Raw genomic sequence first — 17,062 nt, forward strand, 5'->3', positions numbered from 1 at the left:
AGTACTCATAAAAGAGTATGCTAAAAGTACCCGGATGACCTAGTTCTTCCGGCGAGATTCTGAAGTGTGCATATGATGGACACTTTACTAGTATCCCATGAGGCCACGGGAGAGGAGTTATGAATGGCAGTGAATCGACGACAAAACTGACGCTTGTAAGTCACATGACAATGACAACATGGCAGAATGTATAATCATACTACACATATCATACTATATAGGACATTTTTATTTTCATTTTTAAGTTAAAACTGAATTGTGGATATCAAGAATGACAAATTTTACTAGTTGAAATGTATTTTCCTGACATCAATAATTGCCATTGTTTCTAGAAGAAATCAAATTCCTGATATCAATAACTACACTGTAAAAATATTTTCAAGATTTGTTATCACAACATATTTCCTTTTGTCAAATCAACTTTATAATAATTTATTTAGTTGAGATAACTTATTATTTTGAGTTTCTGATGGTTAAATTAATCTCCTTCATTGTATTAACTCACTTTTTCCAGTTCAATCAACTTAAAATTTTAAGGCAACCAGGTTACTTACTTTTTTAAGTTAAACCATCAATATTTTTTTACAGTGTATTATTTTAACTAGTGAAAATATAATTGTTGAAATCAAGAATTCATATCCTGCGAATGATTAAAAGTTAAAGCGGCTTGCCATAGACACTGACAGGTTATGATGTATTGGTTTATGTCATCTCAAACAATGTCATATTTGCATTCAAAATGTCATTATTGAGCGCAAGACACTTAAAGACAGTTGTCATAAACATGCATACTTCATATGTCATGTCATGGTTATGAAAGTGTCATGTCAGTCTTATGTTCAAGTAAAGTGTTACCGATTTCATTTAAGCAATTAAATGCACACAGACACACACTTTTATTTCTCTCACAGTCAGGCACCTAAAATAGTTTGATCGGCTGACGGAGTTCATTAAGGTGGGCGACAGAGAGAGCTTCATTTTCCCCGGCCCAAACCGGATACGGAGAACCAAATGATCCGAATCTAGGTCAGTGTGAGCGAGTACCCCCGAAAATATCCGACCCACTGAGAAACAAGCACACTGACTAATCACCTGGCATTTGTGCTCTCTATCTTTAGCGCCAAATAATTCAGAAAACAAATCTAGTGCATTTGTAGTGTACGCTGGATAGGATGGTGCTTTTTCTGAAGAAATGCATTGCACAGTTGCTGAGTGGTTGCTAGGCGGGTCAAAACCTTCAAGTCTCTATAGGATTCTGGTCTCTAGATGTGACTCATGCAAGATGTGGGATTATTACACCCTTGTGGTCATCATCAAGTACTTTTCTCCTCTAAACAACTGCTTTTCCTTTCACAAAAGCCCTACGTCAACTTCTATCATGTCAACCAGTGAAGGCCACACTGCTATTATCGGTCCCTGATGACAGAGCACCAGGAGGGGGCGGTAGAGCAGTATAATCAGAATATATGAACTCCTCCTCTCCAGCATGTTGTTTTATCAGCCTGTGGTTCTCTGGGTAATTTGATCATGCTGTAGTACGGATCATCGATCACTCATTAATGAGGCGGACGGAGTGCTAAAGCTGTTCACTTTTCACGGTGCATGTTGGGAGTAACAACTCGCATATCAAGAACCACAAACACACTTCAATATTTTAACAAATATATGCTTATGCAATTATACAGTAGTCTATTTCACATCATAATCACATAAGTACTGAATAATGCATAAATCTGCGGTAGGAAATGAGCATAACAAAGTGTTTTTAATTAACTACAACATATTGTTCATCCCAGGATAAGACCCTCACTTATCATGCAAAGAGTTCTGATGTGAGCGTAATTACGTTACTGAAGTTTTTCCATTAGTCGTTCAACTAGCATCGGTGTGACATGCATGCACAATATAACACATCTATCAGAGACGTTCAGGGCTCTCGGGGGACTGCAGTGAACAGCCGTGCTTGTATCGATCAGAACTGGATGTGCTTTAGTTGTTCACACTATCTGCATTCACAATTCAGAATAAATCATGAATATTAATCATTCTGAATGTAATGTTTGCAACTCTATAGAAAGTGATGCATGTATACTGAAACTAAAACTATTCAAATGTTGATTGTTAATTGAAATTAAGCTGAAATAAAATGTAAATATTAGATTAAAAACGTGAAATACAATGTTTTAGTATATAAGCTAAATAGAACTATGGAAGCATTCAAATATTTAAAAAACAAAAAACGTAACAATTGCGGAATCTTCAGATTTTCAAACTCCCCAACTGTCAGAAATTCAAATCTAAATACCTTGAAAGCCAAAATTGAGAATTTTTATTTTTTTTAAAAAGCGTATTAATATTCAAAATAAATACAAATACAATGCTTAAGTATATATTTGAAGCTAAACAGAACTATGGAAACATTCAAATATTAAAAAAAAACAAAAAAAAAACGTAACAATTGCGGAATCTTCTGATATTTTTAAACTCCCCAACTGTCAAAAATTCAAATCTAAATACCTTGAAATCCAAAATAAAATTAAAATCAAAAGTGAAAATTTGTATTTTTAAAAAAAAAGCATATTAATATTGAAAATAAATACAAATACAATGCTTAAGTATATATTTGAAGCTAAACAGAACTATGGAAATATTCAAATATTTAAAAAACAAAAAGAAAAAAAAATCTAATGTTTTTTTAAAGCGTATTAAAATTCAAAATAATAAATATTATATTAGTACTGTAAATAATGCTAAACATATGCAAATCATCTACCATCTCTATTATGGCAAGCCGTTTTAGCTTTTATTCATTATCAGGATATGAATTCTTGATATCAACAATTTAATTGCTGATATCTGTAATTATATTTTCACTAGTGAAATGTCACCATAGGCTGCCATACAAAATAAATTGTTTTTATCAATAATTAAATTATTACTAGTTGAAATGTTTATTCTTGATATCAACAATTCAATTGGTAGTAGTAAAAATGAAAATCTGAAAATGTATTTCTGATATCAATATTATTTCAGATATCTAAAATGGCTTTCTTACTAGTTACAAAAACATTCATGATATCAGAAATTAACATTGTCACACTAGTAACATTGAATTATTGATATCAAAAATACAGTAAACATTGTTACTACTAGTGGCAATTCAATTGTGGATATCAAGAATAGACATTTCTAGTAACAATTGAATTCTTGATATCAAAAATAAAGGTTTTTACTAGTAATAATTGTATTTCTGATATGTGAAATTGGAATTTAAACTAGTAAGAAATCAATTCTTGATATTAAGAATTCTTATCATGGAAATGAATAAAATTTCAAACGGTTTGCCATTATCTATACGGTGACAACCTTCACCAATAAACAGCATTGAACATGAATATGGCGATCATTCAGTACCTTCGTATATCAAACTACCATGGTATTACTCTCTTATGGTCATTGTACCATATACAGCAACTACTTGCACACACACACACACAACAGTGTAATTCATCAGCATACACTTCAGCTCCGCTTGTCTTTATCAGAATTGGCAGTGGAGTGTAGAAGAGCTTTCTGAGCAATACTTGTGTGCATGTGTGTGTGTGTGTATGGGGGGGATGGACACACACTGCACCAGTAGCTGCAGTCTCCATGTGTGTTAGCCTGAGGCGCTGTGGCCCACAGTCATCCACCAAACCATTTGCTAACGCTCACACCTCGTTTTACAGCATCGCTGCTTCACCGGACAGGCTTTTGCTGTAAAATGATGTCATTGAAAATACAATATGTGAGGTTTTAAAAGAATGCATATCATGCACACTAGAGCCCGACCGATAAAGCATTTTGAAGGCCGATACCGATACAAATATTTTTGGGTTTTAAAATCCGATATTCCGACATATCGGCCGATATTTTATTTATTTATTTATTTATTTTTTTAACTGGACAGTCACAAACTGATAGTCACAAATTTTGTCATGCTTATTTGAGTTTAGAGAACTGATGGGGATGTTCTTTTAATTGTTATTCAAGCAATGTATGTCTCGTGACCAACTTAACGAGTGTTGCCAACAGGAACGGTGTAGAGTGCCCTCTGGTGGACAAACTATACAACTCCAACACTCATGACATGGTTTAAGCGTGTTTCCTCTGTTTTTATTTTATTTTTGAAATATTCATTTATCGGCCATTATAACTGCTTTTACTTTTGTCTTTAACAAAAACAGCAAATACAGAAAGGTCAACGCCTAATCCATCGGTCTGACTGACGAAACCGCAATGACATTATCAAAACAAGTTTTAAAAAATAAAATAAATATATTTGTACTTTATGGACATGCTGCGTGTTTGGATAGTTTTAAAATGAATTTTAAAGAAATGATCAAAAATAAATTATATATTTTCATTATTTATTTATTTATAAGTGTTTGTTTGTTCCATTCTGATTCAGTCTACATCGTTTTTTGGGTAATTTAACAATTTCTGTAAAGAGAGTCACACCTCATCACAGCCCATGCAAAATTAAAATATGTTAAATTTGTCTCATTTTATGACCACATTTCATTGACAATCCCGCTGTTCACGGTTCTCTCATTTCCAGGTCTATAAAGCTTTTAAAAGCGAGCAACAGCAGCCGAGGGGGGTCAATGACGGAACGGCAACATTTCTTTCCTGTTTTCCACTAACACACACACCTTCCACATCTGATTTAGTCAGCATGCCGTAACATCTCATAGCCCAAGGGCACTAAATCCACCAGCCAGCACCTTGGTTGTCCTTACTAAATATTATGTTATAGAGCTGTCACGAACACGTCAAACTCTATTGCTGCTCTATCATCAGCTCTGACGGACGGGGGAAATGCTCTTTAAATGCGACCTTTCGAGTGTTTCCAACAAATCACTCTTATTCGCTTCCAAAAATGCTTAAAAAACTTCTAGTCTGTGACATACAATAAAAAAAGATTATGTTCGGTTAAGAATGTCTTCCAATAATAGCAAGTAAAAACAAATGAAAATGTATTGACAAAAGGAAACTCACACCGACTCACTGGGATGCATTAAATCCCCACCATTGGTGTGTATTCTGGCTTTCCCTAAACACTGCAGTCACAATCACATCCATTAGTACATCAAACAAACCCAAACATATGTGCTTTTGCTATTGTGAATGAACATATGTGGTGGCTGAACGACTGAGCTCTTGAAATGTGAAACAAAGGAATTGTATTTGTGCATTGCCCACATTGAGCACTCAGAGTTTATGAAGCCATTACGTGAGGAGTGATTGATGTGACAGGGAAGATGCTGTTAAATCAAAGCTGCGTCGGAGCAAAGAGACGCTACAGATGGATGGGTGAAGAACACGATACTCCCGCACCTGTACTACGCACTTTAAAATGCAGCTGCACAAAACCGGAAGTCATCAAAAAAAGAAAGCATGTAAGTTTCTGGTCAAATCTGATCCATCTAAACAGCATCAGTGATGACAGATCAAGTGTTTGATTAATATTGAACCGGAGGCGTTGAACATTGTCAAATATATTGTGTATGTATATATATAGTGTTCCACCGATACAGGCCGGTCCCAATATCTGGAGCGCATAAAATAAAATAAAATAAAATAAAATAAAATAAAATAAAATAAAATAAAATATGAACTCATAATTCACTAAGAGAGCAGGATGGGTATTCATAAATAATAAAAAGTAATGAAATTAGGGCTGTGAAACGATTAATCTGGATTAATCGCATCTAAAATAAAGGTTAGTGTTTACATAATACATGTGTGTGTAGTGTATATAATTATTTTGCATATATAAATACACACACATGCATGTATACATTTAATAAATATTTGCACTTTACAAAATTAATATTATACATATATATATAATTATTTGATCTATTAATAACAAATTTTTTCTTAAATATATACATGCATATGTGTGTATTTATATATACAAAATAATTATACACACATATATTGCATAAAAACAAACTTTTTTTTTTTTGGATGCGATTAATCGCAGCCCTAAATGAAATAAAATAAAAGTAAAATAAAATACTGACATAAAATCAATTAAAAGCGCAAATAAAAATACCTATTTTAAACAATATTTACTCAAAATTCTCAAAACGAAAACACAAAAAGCTCAATTATTCAGTCTTTAATTTCAAAACTGACAAGAGGAAATGACAAAAGGCCAAAAATCTTAGAGTAATTTACTTCAGAATTAAATTTTTGTGATAATTTACTCACCCCCACTTCATCCCAAATGGTCATCGCTTTCTTTATTCAGTAGAAAAGAAATTACGTTTTTTGAGGACAACAATTTACTCTACAGACACGACCTCAGCCGACGTATCTAACAAAAAAAAAAAAAAAAAAATGTATACACTTTTTAACCACAAATGCTTGTCTTGCACAAGAAAGGTCACGTGTGTCCCTGTTCAAAAAGCTAGGGTAGAGGCAAAATAATCATTGTTTTCCCTTTTTATTTTATTTATTTATTTATTTTGTAAATGACTTTTTTCTTTGCACGTTGGCTTTGTGAACACCAGGTCTGTACTTCCGGCACGTCACGAGTGGCCTTTCATCGTGATTACGTAATGTGTGGTGCATCGCAGAGCATTTGTGGCTAAAAGTATAAATTTATTTACTTTTTTTTTTTTTAGAAAAAAACAACAATTCTCTAGAGATCAGACTCGTATTCCTCGGATGGGATCGTGTTGAGCCTTTAAAGCTGCATTGAAACTGCAATTTGGACCCCATTGAAATCCTTATGGAGAAAGTTTTCTTAATTTCTTTTCAACTGAAGAAAGAAACACATGAACATCTTGGTGAGTAAATTATCAGGAAATGTTAATTCTGAAGTGATCTAATGCTTTAAATCATCTGACAGGCAATAAACGGGCCTCTCTCTCTCTCTCTCTCTCTCACTACATAGACCTTATATGCATAGATAACCGTACTGTGTATATTTTGACTGTGCGACCGGCCGACCCATGCTGCATTCACCATTTCATATTATGATATTATTTTATAAAGAAATAAAAGAAAGCATTTAATTTGTGCTAATGGTCATTTCAAGCCATTCTGATTAGAAGAACCACAGGGAGACCCTCACGCTTTATGTGAACGAATCCCAATTTCAGCAAGACACGATTACAGCAGGCTAAGACCATTCAATTTCATGAGCCATCAAGCAGATATCCTCTTTTAAAAATATACGGTACTCCAGAGAGCGAGAGATATAGATGGAAGACTAGCGGGGCTGGTTATGTTACTGATACAACAACATAGCAAACCTCACGAACGGCGCATTATGAGTGTGTTGAGTTACGAGTCCAGATACTGCGTCATTATTACCCAAGTCCCATCCAATACTGTAAAACATTAAAAAAAAGAGAGACCATGTTCTTCTTCAAACATTACGGCAGTACAGGAGCATGATTAATTACAGGAAGGGGAAACGAGTGAGTGAGTGTGTGTGTGTGTGTGTGTGTGTCCAATGCGGCGATGCCTCCTCTGTCTCACCTCTGCTTTGAGTCGAGCGAGGTCTACTCTGAATCTAAACGAGTGCTTTATTACGTGAAGCTGACCCGAAGCACTCAGCCGAATGACATCTATCCATCTAAACACACTATTCACCTGGTCGCCACCACAATCAATGAGATGAGACGGCCTTTTCCTGTTTCAGGACTTCTGGGATATCTTTGAGCCCTGGGAACTGACCTCGCCTGCAAACCAGCGCCCGTTTTTACACCGTAACACGCTAAATGAGAAAAACCAGAACCTAGCAAACACAGAACACTCCCGAATGGTCCCATGAGGTTATTTTTTTTTGGGGGGGGGGGGGAACCAAACAAGAACGTTATCAGAACGTTCCATGTAGGTTATTTTTAGGTTTCATTTTTATAACGTAAGGAGAACGTTCCGGGGAAGTTCAAAAACCAAAAACTAACGTTCCCAGAACCTCAATTTGTTTGCTGGGAAAAAAAATAGATCAAGGCAATCAAGTTTATAGCATCCCTCGCCAGCCGACGGGACGAGTAAATCTGTGCCCGTTGTCAGCAGAAAAAGCTCGATCAGCAAAAACGTGCAGTGATCAGCAGTAATGAGCTCTGCTGGACCCACGACAACCCTGGGCAGTCTGCAAAACAGCTAGAACTTCAATAATTCAATTGGAGAATATTGTAGCATTTCAATACAGAGACAAACCCATTGACAGAACGTTTAAAAGTGCACTGGATTTCATCATGCATCATGCATATCTACAGCCAGCTGTGTGTACAAATGACAAGACTCAAGTTCAATTCTACGCACATCGGCCACTATTATGTAATGTGATACTGCAGCACCAGGACGAGTCTCTACGCACTCGCGCTCTCCTGTGTGCTGAGAAAGTTACAAACATCTTCCTGTCACTCGTCCCTGCCGTACGCCTTCATTGAACAGCCGAAAGACTATATTTAGACTCCCATCCTTGTGAGAACGCGTTTAAATGTGTACACAAGGCATGCTTTATGATAAAAGGAGGATACTGTACTTACCTCTGTAGCGTGTGTGTCCTCACTGCACCAAGAGGAGGGTGGTGATGCAGAGGGGGGATGAAGAAAGAAACTTCGCAGAGCGCGCAGGGCACTTGGAGAGCTTAGAAAAAAACAAAAGTGACAACAATCAAGACTTTAGGCTTATCCTCTTCTGGTTTTGTTGGAAACACACACACACACAAACACACACATCTCATGCACACATACACACACACACACGATAGCTCGGATCAGGACAGATGCGGAGGTGCTCTCATGTACACACACACATTTCCAGTCTCACACCCAGCAGTCTTTGCTCAGCACCACAGCCCCTGGTGTTTCACTGCTGTATTTCCCGGCACTGGGCTGTCATTGGCTCAATCACGGCTCAATAAAAAAGTCCTCCTGTTTCCGATTGGGTGATGAGGGATTTTTCTTCATAGCACACTCTGAAAGCCATCCCACCCCTCCTGCTTTTAAAAACCTACACTACGTGCAAGGAGAATGCTGAGCTGGGGAAATCAGGCAGGATCAGGATGAGAGAGTGAGAGGAGGAGGAACGCGAGGGGGCGGGGCCAGAACAGGCGCCGTAACCAATCAACGAGCGGAAGAGAGAAGCGCGAAAGACGTTGTTTACTTCAGGGATGAAACGACATAATAGTAGCCAAATTATATTGAATATGAATAAATAAAGAGACAATGCACGACGAAATGATGGCAAGACACTATAGCCTACTTCACTTCAAAGTCCAACGTCTGGTTCACTTGCTAAACAGCGAGATATAATTAATCATGTCCGTATTAGGTTACTGACTTACCGTCCACAACACAAAGAGATGATAATTTTTTTTTCTAATAAAAATATTGCTATATAGTGAACCAAAATATCGTATGATAAAAGTAGTCTACAAAATATAGGTTTTGTGTCATTTACCGTCGTCAGATCGACCAGCCATTGACAATCTTTTGAGCTTGTAACGTTACGTACGGTGGTAAACTACTTGGACCGATTCAAATGACTCGTATGAGTAGGCTACGTTAGGTTCTTTTTTTGTGTGAATCGAAAACACAACCAATAAGTTAGCCTTAATACCAAAACGAACGACTCTTTTGAACTGAGTCTTTTCAATAATCATCAGTTCAAAATTCTGATGAATAGCCTATAGGCTACTTATCTGAATCAAAGTCCAACGTCTGGCTCACTTGCTAAACAGCGAGATATAAATAATCATGTCCGTACTATTAGGTTACTGACTCCACTACACAAAGAGATAATCGTTTTCTAATAAAAAATATTCCTACATAGTGAACCAAAATATCGTATTATAAAAGTAGTCTACAAAATATAGGTTTTGCGTCATTTACCGTCGTCAGATCGACCAGCCGCCAAAATAACCATTGACAATCTTTTAAAAGACTAACGTTCGAGCTTGTACGTTACGTGCAGTGGTAAACTACAAGATGACCACCAGTGTGACCGATTCAAAAACAAATGACTCATGAGTAGGCTAGTAGGTTCTTTTTTGTGTGAATCGAAAACACAACCAATAAGTTAGCCTTAATACCAGAACGATCGACTCTTTTGAGCTGAGCCTTTTCATTAATCAGTTCAAAATTCTGATGAATAGCATAGGCTACTTCACTAATCTGAATCAAAGTCCAACGTCTGGCTCACTTGCTAAACAGCGAGATATAAATAATGTCCGTAGGCGACTTACCGTCCACAACACAAAGATAATCATTTTTTTGTAATAAAAATATTGCTATAGACCTATTAGTGAACCAAAATATCGTATTATAAAAGTAGCCTACAAAATATTTGTTCGCGCTTGTAAATCTGTAAATATATGTTCGCGCTTGTAACCTATCGTTCAGAAACCCCCTCTATTTACTGTCTATGGGTAAACCCTGACTTTTGTGATCTTAACTAACTTACACAACAAAGAAACTTCAATGCTGTGCTCGTTCGTTTTAGCAATTCGTTTTTAAGGTAGCCTTCCGGTTCAAGCGTTTCATAACTCACCCGCAAGCTTCGGCATTTTACAAATCATCAGCGAAGATTCGAAGAAACCTTTATGAATATTTTGCTTCGAACGAATCAGTGCTTCGCAGCGCGCATGCGCATCAAACAGTCATGAAATTTCAGCAGGCTTCCCCATACATCATACAATTAAATTACAGACACGTCCATTGGTTTGACCATGAGACAGTCGGGTTTATTATTAAATGAAGAACTTTGAACTTTCTATACATTATTGCTGGTAGGCCAACAACTAAAAAATAAATACATGAATAAATAATCAGTGCAAAAAATATAGCCTATTAAAATCATCATGCAAAACCATACGTCATTGCATTTACACAATTTTAACCAGCAGATGTCATAGCATAGCGAAGTTTCTGAAATGTTGCACAATTTTTTTCCACAATATTTATTTTTTTACATTGTTTTTGGTTTTTTAAATGGCATTCATTTGTTGTGTAGCAGCCTACAGTAATTTGTATAGCCTATCGTTTTCAAGCCGATCCTGAGTTCCTCATGAGCAAAGATGGCAGCCTCCATTTTGCCTACTTCCGGGGAGATAGATACCATTCAAATGAATCACATCAGATGAATCGCATATTTTAAAGCTTCTTGGCTGCAGTAAATATAAATATATTTTGCCCCTGCTCTGACTCCAGCTGCGCTCCAGCAGCATGTAACTTAATGTGGTCTATGTAAATTATTAAAGACTGATGGGAGGCGCTGTAGCAATCCGTCCACACACTCCAGAACCTCATAATAATAGCAGTAGTTTCTCAGCTACCATATCTTACACTGTCAGACCGACAGACACGGTCACTGTCTAATGAACTGTGCTGTGTTTCCTCCCAAGGATTCGAACTAGTCATGTAGTTTCTCCATGCAATTCTAGAAGTTGCCTATTAGCCGTGCTGTATATGATATTTAAACAGATCTGCCAAGTGACGTCAGCTCCCCAACCCCCTTTAGTCCATCTCCATTTGCAGCCTAGTGCCTCAATACTAATTAAATGGGTTTGATGGAGTCCAATCCGTCAACATCTAAAATCAATGAAATAAGGTCTGGGCAGCGGGGCTTGGGATTCTTTCTACATGATTGAAAATCCCAGTCTGTTTCCTGGAGCCTACATTTACACAGCACATAACTTTTTGCCATTTCATGTGCTTTGAATGTCTAATCAGCTTGTCTAGAGAAAGTTTATTCCATTTACTGCATCATATTAAATCCTTTACATGTTTGTGTTTTTGTTAGTAAACACATGGTGGTGTTCTAGAAAATTGCCCAAATAATAACCTACATAGAGTCCTGGAGAGTGTCACATGGGTTTTATGAATGTCAAACGGGTGTAGCGGACTGGCTCTATGATTAGATTTATTATTATTGAGGCGGCAGCAGAGTCTTCCGGCCCATGGCAGACGTCCAATCCTGTTTCTGTGCCTGCAGAGCTGTCCTTTGGCAAAGTGGGATGCAGCTTTTGGCCAGCACTATATATTCGACTGGAGAAAACTCAGCCTGCATGACAGAGCAAGAATTCCTCGGATGCATTAAGAACATTTACAGTGGCCCCAGTTCTTGATTTAAACGTACAGATAAAGATGAATGATGCAAGCACAGTTTTGTGTACTTAATTAATTAATTAATTAATTATGCTTTGACAAGTGAAACGTTCTGTAAAAATGCCTTTACACTGTTTTTCATTTCGGGCGTTCTAAAACAATTTACTATAAAACAAAAAAGTTTTTCCTTTGTGTTTTTCGGCGCACTGACATTAGATGGCGATATTACTTTGAAAGATAAAACTACACGCCTGAACACGTAATACGCATTCGCATTTTTGTTGTTTATGGGGAGATGATAATGGTATCGTTTTCAAAAACTCACATTTTAAAACCTGTTTTCAAAAGTTTGCGTTTTCAGGCCACCAAAACACCATTGTCATGTAAATGAATGGCCAAAACACATAACGTAGTTTTTCGTTTTTTAGTTGAAATCAGTGTGGTGTAAACGGCCCCTTAGTGTGCTGTGTTTTTCTAAGGGACCTGAAGTACTTTTAGTATTCGTAAAAGGGTACGTTTAGTCAACAACGATGTAGTAAAAAAACGAATTTTTTCCTTTGCGTTTTCACATACAGACGACAACATTGTTCACACAGATCTGCGAAAACGACTAAAAACTCTGTATTATGCTGCCAGGCCAGTAGATGGCGATGTCATTTTGAAAAAGAAAACTACATATAGACTGAACACATAATACGTGTGATCTCTCCGTTTTCACGAATTCGCATTTTTTGTAGTTTACGCGGAGACGATAACGGTATCGTTTTCAAAAACGTGCACTTTGAATCTCGTTTTCAAAATTTTGCGTTTTCAGGCCACCAAAACACCATTGTCATGTAAATGAATGGCCAAAACACATAACATAGTTTTTCGTTTTTTTAGTTGAAATCAGTGTGGTGTAAACGGCCCCTTAGTATGCTGTGTTTTTCTAAGGGACCTGAAGTACTTTTAGTATTCGTAAAAGGGTACGTTTAGTCAACAACGATGTACTAAAAAACCGAACATTTTTCCTTTGCGTTTTCACATACAGACGACAACATTGTCAAAACCATCCTTGTTCACACAGATCTGCGAAAACGACTATAAACTCTGTATTATGCTGCCAGGCCAGTAGATGGCGATGTCATTTTGAAAGAAAAAATTACATATAGACTTAACACATCTTTGTTTTCACAAATTCGCATTTTTGTAGTTTACGCAGAAATGAAATTGGTATCGTTTTCAAAAACGATACTTTTCCGAAATTTTGCGTTTTCAGGCCTCCAAAACACAGTAGCCGTGTTATGAACAGCCAAAATGAATAAAAGTTTTCTGTTTTTAGTCAAAAACAGTCCTGCGTAAATAGTCTCTTGGTTTGCTGTGTTTTTCTAATGTACTTTTAGTATTCGAAAAACAGTTGGCGAAAATTCGAGATGGTCCTCACTGCAGAACACGAAATCCACCTTATATAGCCCACCTAAACCTACCTACCCATTTACCCACAGGAAAATTCCCTGGACGACCTACTACATCCGCCATGTTTTTGAAGTGCGCACATGATGGACACTTTACAATCCCATGAGGCCACGGGAGAGGATTTATGAATGGAAGTGAAGTAATAGTAGGTCACGTCACGTGACAGTCACAACATGGCGGATGTAGTACATCCGAATTTCATTCATACTACCTAGCTATAGGCTTTACGTTAGTATGCATACTTTTATTTCTAAGGCGACGTGATTTCGGACTCATCTTCAGACATTCTGAAACACCATTAATGAGGCTGTTTATGTGAGCAAGCCTCAGTGAAACTTTATCCAGTTTCGTGACGTGCTCTCAAATTCAGTTGAGCGCTGTCTGCGCTGTCTATATCATCCAATCTTATTCCAGTCAGAACATCCATTGAGCATCATTTGTTTGTCCAGCTGCGATGTCACAATAGTGAAGCCGGCGGAATGACAAGCACCATCAAACCTGATACAATACAGCCGGCTCCATCATTCATCTCTGTGAGGAATGCTGCATATGTTATCAGATTACACTGTCACTACATCACAGATGGACTGCTTTGGAAACTCGCTGTGCATCCAGGATTTTGCATTTGCAAGGCGTTGCAAGTTAAAGACAGGAGAATTTAAGATGACTTTATTCATAAATAATTAAACAAAAATGTTGTTTTTAACATCACGTGGACGTAAAGCACTTTTCTGAAACACTCGCACATTTTCCCTAAAGATAGCAATGGAATTACAATAATAATTTGGAAACAGTTTTATATTGATCAATTAAGAATTTGATCTGGTCTTAAACTTGATGGTTGGATTCTTCATTTGTAAATCACTTAAAAGTGATAAAAGTGTCCATCAAACTAATAGGCCTAAATGTCAATGTGGATGACTTGAAAATCTTTTTTTTGTCTTTAGATTTTGTATGCAATAGGATGTTGTTGTTGTTTTTTTATTATGCAACAAAAGCAAAAACAAGACAAAACAGCAATGAACAATAATAGACAACAATGAGGGTTACAAATATTAAATTAGCTTAAATGTTTTACACCAAGATTTTATCAAGGAGTTTAAATACATGTCAAACTCTTTCTTAAAAAATATATATATATATATATATTTTTTTTTTCTTTGAAAATTTACATCAGATCATTCCAAATGATCTCCAGCCATTCCTTGAGGATTCATCGACAAGATCTGTTCCTGTTTCAGATTCAGGCAGTCTCTCTGCGCTCAAACAGGCATTTCTTCCCGTTTCTTCAGTCCGGTGTAGAAAATAACATCTCAAGAGCCTGTGCACTGTGACCCCCATCACTAACTCATATACAGGCCGCACAGATGAAGCCAGCTTCAGATTCAATCAATTTTAGACTCAAAAGAAAGTTCTCAGTTCAGTCCGCACTGAGTAAGTCAAGTGGTTGTGTGTGGGTTTAGAGGTAAAGCAGTGTTGGTGACTGCTCTATCTATGTTATTCAAACAGTTATGTTAGAGGTTGTTTAATAAGAAAATTAAATAAAAATGTAGCTTTCAATAGGAATAACGAAGAAAAAAGAAACGTGCTGTTCAAAATGTTGGGGTCATTGATACTCTTATTCAAGAAAATTGCATCATTTTTCAAAAGAAGACGTTACAAAAGAGTTTTCTTGCAAATAAAGAGTTCTTTTGAACTTTCTATTAATCAAAGACTCCTGAAAAAAGAATATCACAGTTTCAATAAATATATGAAATAGCTCAACATTGATAATACGCATATTAGAATGATGATTTCTGAAGGATCACATCACGTGACACAAGACTGGAGTAAATAAATGATGCTTAAAATTCAGCTATGCATTAGAAATAAAATGACAATAGAAAACAGTTCAATTGTAAAAATATTTCTCAATAATACTGTATTTTATCAAGAGACTTCTTTCAGAAATGTTCGCGACCCCAAATTGTTCAACAGCACTATATACTGTTAAACTCTAATATTACAGCTTATGAAAACCTTTTCACAATATTATAATTTTGAATTTGGGGTTTTCATAAGCTGTAATCATCACAATTATAACAACTAAAAACCTGAAATATCTCACTTTGCATGTAATATATTAGTTTCACCTTTTAAGTTGAATTACTGAACTAAATGAACTTTTGCGCCATATTGTAATTTTTCGAGTTTCACCTGTGTATATATATGTTATGTGCATGTGCAGTTAGTGTTGTTCTGAACACGGCCAGCAGAGAGAGCCGCTGTAACGTCGACGGACTGCACGGCTGTCGCAAACAGGCCATATAATCGATAAAAAGGGGATTGTTTCTCTCACTTACCCAATATTTTGGTATGCTGTAGGCTATATTTAAACGGATAGTTCACTTTGAAATTAAGTTTTGGTATGTTTAAATTAATTTAGTATGTTTTTTGAGGTGGTGACCATAGACCTGCATTATATGACTGACAGACAAGAACGGTTTGACCGAAAATATAAGAAGTGAAACTACAAAGACACCTACATCTTGGATGCCCTTGAGGTAAGATAAAACATACCAAAAATTAATTTCAAAGTGAACTATCCCTTTAAATATATCGCCTTTGGTTTATCAACATGCTAATGTCAAACTCTATTGGAATCAGTGCTGCTGCCTAAATAGGGAAGACAGCACAGGTTTGGGGCAGAGCCAGTGTTTGAGTTGTGGGCTGGGTTTGTTTCTTTGCTCTGAATGAGTGAATGACTGCTGAATCAGGGTTAAAAACAGTAAAGCTGCTGCCACCTACTGTTCAGAAACACACACACAATCTAAACACTGCAAACACATTCAATTGTAAATCATCTTTGTCTAAGCCAAATGATTAAAACGTTATATTTAAATATAACAATCTTATCTATAAAACTAGATCGACTTCACAAAAGAAGCACAGTAAGTTTTGTAAATGTGCATAGTTATGTTAAATCCTGAATTCATTTTAATGCATATATTCTGTGAATATTAAAAAAAAAACATTATAAATTCTCAAGCAATGCTTTATTAACCTTAAACCCAGTCCTGCAGTTATTTGACATAATTATAATATAAAGTCTACCTGAAATGCAACTAACTGAACTGTATTTAAAAATACTGTAAAAAATATTTTCAAGATTTAATATCACAACATATTTTCTTTTGTCAAATCAACTTTATAATAATTTATTTAGTTGAGATAACTTATTATTTTGAGTTTCTGATGGTTAAATTAATCTACTTCATTGTATTAACTCACTTTTTCCAGTTCAATCAACTTAAAATTTTAAGGTAACCACACTCTAAAAAATGCTGGGTTGTTTTAACCCAACTTTGGGTCAAATATGGACTAACCCAGCCGTTGGGTTAAATTTTTACATTACATTTTTAACCCAACATTTCGGGTTTGTCCATATTTGACCCAAAATTGGGTTAAAACAACCCAGCATTTTTTAGAGTGCAGGTTACTTACTTTTTTAA

The 17,062-nt window shown here is 36.1% G+C and overlaps 1 protein-coding gene across 3 annotated transcripts in view; it reads right to left on the reverse strand.

Annotated features, from left to right (window-relative positions):
• The window catches only part of syt2b (synaptotagmin IIb), a 49,635-nt gene extending 40,610 nt beyond the window's left edge, over positions 1–9,025 (reverse strand). The window contains exons 1-2 of one of the 3 annotated variants that reach the window (XM_039653716.2): positions 8,841–9,025; positions 8,556–8,655 (exon numbers count right to left, since the gene is read on the reverse strand). The gene's annotated coding sequence lies outside the window, so the exon portion shown is untranslated. Of the gene's footprint in view, positions 1–8,555 lie in introns of all 3 variants that reach the window. The other 2 variants (XM_039653725.2, XM_039653742.2) reach the window with 2 other exon arrangements.
• Positions 9,026–17,062: the final 8,037 nt, after the last annotated feature.

The sequence above is a fragment of the Pimephales promelas genome, chromosome 8 (genome assembly GCF_988280905.1).
Source record: "Pimephales promelas chromosome 8, fPimPro1.hap1.1, whole genome shotgun sequence".
Classification (NCBI taxonomy): domain Eukaryota; kingdom Metazoa; phylum Chordata; class Actinopteri; order Cypriniformes; family Leuciscidae; genus Pimephales; species Pimephales promelas.